Source organism: Lonchura striata, chromosome 4 (genome assembly GCF_050655825.1).
Source record: "Lonchura striata isolate lonStrDom1 chromosome 4, ASM5065582v1, whole genome shotgun sequence".
NCBI lineage: Eukaryota > Metazoa > Chordata > Aves > Passeriformes > Estrildidae > Lonchura > Lonchura striata.
The window spans coordinates 64,305,300-64,311,299 of record NC_140706.1 but is presented as its reverse complement, the minus strand read 5'-3'; positions in this window follow the sequence as shown (position 1 = coordinate 64,311,299).

The following is a 6,000-nucleotide window of genomic DNA, read 5'->3' as shown; positions in this document are numbered from 1 at the left end:
TCACACAGTTGTGGCTAAATCCTTTTGAGGTAAACTCTGATTTACAGGATTGTGCTATAGCCCTAATTATTAGACACCTCTTTTTTGAAAAAATTCTGCTTTCAGTTGCCAAGGAAATGAGATACTGAAGACAATTGTATTCAAACTTCACTAATCAAAAATTTAATTCTTCACTAGAAAACTCAAAGATTTTTTTTTCTAACAAGTGCAAGTAAGTATTTGCCATATACTGGAACAGAAAGAACAACTGAACACCAAATGAGAACAGAGATGACTGATGTGATAAATTAACTCAAACTAAAATTGGTATTGTTCAAATATAAAATAAACAGTTCTCCAGAGCAGGGCAGTCTAAACAGATGAGACAGAGAGAGATCATAGGAAAAGAGCTATTCCCAAATGAGAAAAGGGGAGAAGAGCACCAGACCTTGCCCAAACTTATCCTAGACATTTTTATCAGTGATACAGTTTGAATTTCTGTCTTCTGATTTTCTAGTATCTCAGTGTCTAAGAAGCATTCCTCTTTCTCTGCTTCCACAGTAGCACAGATGAAAAGAAAATGTCCTGCTGAATGCAGGACCACTTACAAACTTAGGGATGATGTCAACAAACAAGCACACTGACATTTTAGTTTCTTACATGTACTAGCTCTTAAGGACTTGAACATGCACTTTGCAGTACATGTAAAACATGTCATCTTTCCATCCATAACACCCAAAGAAGAGGAGTATAACAAATGCAGAGATCTGGGTTGAGTATAATAAACTGGGCTGTAACAATATACACCAAGTATTTTAACTGGTAATAAACCAACACATAAAATATAGTTAGGAAAGTTTTGAACTTTAAGTAAAAAAATAACAAACCTCTGGCAATGAACAACAAATGGCAAATTCTCATTCCTGATGTGGATGTATGTTGCCGTAATTTCACAAAAAGGAAGCTGTAATTCAAGTACATTTAATTGTGATTGTGATTCCTATTGATATTTTTACTGAACCCAGGTATAAAATTACTCCAAGATAACATAACAGTTAAATATTAATCAAGTCTCTCAAGTGGCATTGAACCTATGGGTGAAGTTAAGGTGCCACTCAAGAACCAAAAATTATATTAGCCAACCAAACATTATTTCACCTCATGGATGTGACAGGTTACATGACTTTTGAGCACTCTTTCTATTCTTTCCTCTTCTTAAACTTCAGGAAGAGAAGGAGCAACAATTATTCAGAAATGTAAATCTTGCTTCCCCTTGTAATAAATGTGTTGTGCTTTTGGGTTTTTTTCCCTTAAGCACCAAAGTCACTCTACCTAAGGGATTCCCAGGTCTCAGCACAGTTCTGTATTCCTAAAATCTCAAAACATGACTCTGCAGCTGTTGTAAATTCAGGACTTATTTTTGTCACCTAATCAAGAAAAAGGAGTAGCTATCAAAACATTGGCTTGTTTGGAGCAATCCTTCCCTCACATTCTCAGCAAGATTTCACAGGGAAATATTCCAGGGAATTTCTCTGAGCTCCAAGCTATCTTACACATGAACTCATAATTATTACATAGAAAAGATTGTTTGGGGACTATAAGAGAAAGATCCCCAGTAACAGAACAGAGTAATGACTCACTAGGACTCAATGCTTTGCATCTCTGAATGTAATACTGAGACAGAATTATGTATCATTTTAACAACATAAATCAATTGACATTAAAGCTTTATTCCATGGATAGAATGTCAGAAGAAGAAAAGGCCAAATTACCACCCTTAGGTATTCCAGAGAGCAGCAAATTCCATGATCAGTTCTTTGCCATATTTTGTCTGTAGTCTTAACTAACAAATAAACACGAACTGAGAGAAAACAATGTACTTTTTGCTCCAGCCAATAGCATTTTCAGTAAATAACACTTCAAGGAACCCAAATGTTGTTATGAAGTAAGGAAGGAGAATCAAATTAAACTTCATTAGGAAAGTGATTACTGTCAGCAAAACACAGGGCTGGTGAAAACCCATAAATCAGGGCTTGGTTAATAATCTAAGCCCAGTCAGTTGCTCTGCTGGAGTTTGAGGCAGAGGTGTATCTATAAAGTCCTGCAGGCTTCATGGGTTAGTTGAGGTCATGAGAATTGCCACCTCTAAGGGTGGATGCACAACACTTCTTCAACGTTACAGCACCAAGGCTGCTGGTTTGAGAAACAATGAAATAATGAAGAAAAAGACCAACCTTCACCTTATGATCAGATATATGCCATCAGCTTCTGGCTGTGGTATGGTGACATATGAAAGCAGTGCGAAAAACCTTACACTTTATTCTTTACCTCTTTCATCTGTCTTTTCACCCTTCCTCCCACTTCCTCTGAAATTAACAGTTTGACAACTGTTTTAATAAACACCTGCTTGAGGCAGATGACCTGTACTTTCCAGGAGAAGTGTCTTGTATGTTCTTACGACTTTTCTTACCCATCAACACAGGTGAAACTCTGATTCTCATCTTGATTACCACAACATCCTTCTCCTTTCCCTTGGCAGATGCAGTCTTGTCTGTCTTATTTCATTCAAATTACCACTGCAAAGATAATTTTTCTTGGCTCTTTTTTTTTTTCTTTCTTTCTTTTGACTGGGCCATCTCTCTCTCCTTATAGTTTTCAAACAGCAGCTGCTTCTCTTCTACAAACTCAACTAATTTTGATTGCTCAGACTTCTCAGTTCTCTTCTCTCACCTTCTTGTGCCTTATTGAGATGCTCCACTCTGATTACACTGCCATGCAAGCTTGGATGCTTAATTGTTATATTCCCAAACTAGCAACTTGCTAAAGATAGTTGCAACATATCGACAATACTGCCGGATTACCCTTCTCCACAGTTCTCCTTTGATGCTCTAAAGAAAACTTTGACAACAGTCAGGTTGTGAGTGTGCTGAAAATACTGCCTGGCATAAAGCCAACATTACCCCACTGTCTCTTCATGTTTTCACCTTTTTAGTTTCTCTTAATTGCAGCCCCTTTGGAGCAGTGATACTTTTGTTCTGCATTTGTACAGCATCAAACACAGTGAACTCTCCATCTGCGGCTAAGCATCAGGTACACAACATAAATATAAACAGTAATGAAATTAAAGAAGCTCACAGTTTGAGAAAATACTGCAGGGCAAAGCCTGAGGAAATGCCAGTAAAGCTCAAATCATATTTGTTATGAAGGACTACATTTAGGTAAATTTTCCTGGCACACTCTTTCATTTCTGTAGGAAATTGTTATAATTATAGGGGGCATTTCTTGCAAAATGTTATTGAAAAATATATTTTGTCAAAAATCAAAAACACTTCAGAGCTAAAAAAATTAAGAAAAAGCATTTTTGCAGGGCTGTTGGCAAAGCTGTAAGCAAGAATTTCACAAATTACTGCACTCTACATTAAATCTTGAGATAAGTTTTGCTGTGAAGGCAACTATGGGACAGGGAGACTCAGCATTACAAATGTTGCTATGTTTATTGAGCTACCAAAAGACCTTGAATTCCTAATATTTATTTATATATCCAAACACCAAATGTTTTAAATCCATATGCAGAGATGTCCGGATTTAGGGCAAATTTGTGAGAAAACCTCTAAAGGGGTTTCCCCTAGAAAGCAAATTTAAGTGATCCCTTGCCCACCCAGTTCAGAAAAAAGATTTCCTAGGAGAAAAGTGGAGGAAAAAAGGTTTATCTAACAGGCAAAGCATTCACCAGCACAAAAAAATGAACAATATTAAATATCAAGCATCAGTTTTATGCAGCATGGTGGAAGCCTGGGCAGCGGCAAAAATAACAAATAAAATAATAATTTTAATTTAATTTTTTATTATTTATTTTTTAACATAATAAAATAGTGAACAATAGAACCTCTTGCTGCTCTGAAGCGATGACAAACTCAGCAAGTGCCCTTGGTGGGCTGTAGCTCAGCTCACCCAGTTTGTTATCAGTCCAGAGCAGGTTTGAACAGTTCCAAGAAAAAGAAAAACCACAATCCAGGGAACTTGTCTGTCCCAGCTAAAAACTAACTAAAAGCAAAGGAGAGCTCTGTCCTGCTGTCTGTCCATCTGCAGGCAACACAGTCCAGGAGAGGGATTGTGGAGGAGTGAGTGCAGCTTCCCGAAACAAACTGCGTGCTCCTTCTCTCCCTCCCTTCACTCTCAGAACCAGCCTTAAGAATGCAAAACTTATTTCTGGGCTAGAAAAATGGGGATAAAATGCAGCACCATAAAGTCACCCAGGACAACAGATGACAACTGCATCACTTAAGTGAGCCTCATCACACAAAACTGATTTAATTTAGGGATATGCACTGTGGATATTAGATTCACAGCATAAAAGCGCTAAAATTAGGGGTGAACAGCAAAAAAAAAAAGCAGAACTAGAAATGCTGAGGTTTTATTTCCTTGCCCTATTAAGAATTTGCTGCTGAGTGTTGTTACTCTAGTGCCCCAAGAATCAAGCAAACATTCCCACCAAAACAGAAGACTCTACAGATATGTTTAGCTCCACTTTCTAGTCTGCCCAGAAACACATTCTGTAAAAAAACCCAAACAAACTAAAAGAACTTACAAGAACTGCATATGTTAGGTATATTTAGCAGAATGAAATGTAAATGAACTACCCTTGGACTTCCCAAGTTAATCTGTAGTAATTTATGATAGATACATTCTCACTATGCCACAAGCACGTAGTCTAGCTATGTTAGTCTAGCTCACCTTGCTGAACTGCTTTGTGCGCATATGAGAATACTCACTGCCTCATCCATAATTTAAAATCAATGACACTATATGAAGACCATGATTTAGTAAAATGTATTTCTCCATTAATTATTGGCAATTGGAAGCTGACCTTGCACTCTGCTGTCCCAAGTAACAACTGTCACAACAACGTCAATTAAAAAAAAAAAGCCTCTCAGTCAGACTTTTTCAAACAAACTGAAACACTTCCTTAAAAAAAAAAAAAAAAAAAATGGAAGAAGAAAACATTGCCCTCCTTTGGATTGGATATCAATGCTCTCCAGTTTATAATAAAGCAAGAAAATCCCTTTGGTATTACATCCTTTAGCTGATTCCCATGAGTTCATCCTTGGAATTTAACCAAAAGAATAATGATTTAAAATCTTATCTGAAAAATACCACTCTGAAACCCCATACATCTCATCCCATGCTTGCTATGGACCTGGAGAGGGGAATATTTATGAAATTTAACACTATATGCAGCAGTCCTTCAAACTAGCTTCAATCCAAATGGCAGGGGCCCACTTCCAGACATTTATTTAGGGACATTACAAAATGGCTTGCAAATTTCTTCCCTACTTTCATTAGAGAGGATAATTTGCATACAAAGCAATGGATTTTAGAAAACTCTCAGCTAATCAAACAAAATAGCTGTAGAGATGTAAGGTTCATACACATGCAAAGCATACAATACAAGGAGTATGAATAATTAGCATTAATAAATGTCAAACTCATCACTGAAGCCTGGCTGTTGATTCACAGCACTGCTGGAGTGTGAACTACTGCTCCACTGGGAAGTAATACAAGGAAAGGGACTGAGGTCCATTGGGAAAGTCAAAGATGAAGGGGACCTTCTGTGGAAAAGATTATAAAGAAAAAATATTACTCATTTTCCCTTTGTATGGCAAATACATCTTCTTACATCTTCTTGGTCTGACTAATGAGAAAAGTACTGTAAAGAGCCACATCCTGAGAGGATGTTTGTTTGTTTGCTTCTTAACCACAATTTTCCTCAGAGTTTGGTAAAGGAAAAACCACATGTATATCTTAGGATCTGTCTCTTCAGACACTAGGTGAGGAGAACTAATAAGCCTTTTTTTAATTTTCTTTTTGCAGAGAATCCATAGAACTTAGAAAAGCTCTTCACCCATCAATTTCTCGTTTGTGCAGATACCTTCACTTTCTGCTTGAAACTGTTCCAGCAGAACACCTCTAAAATTACTGCATTTTATTTTCAAAGGACGAATCCCATAATAATTATAATGC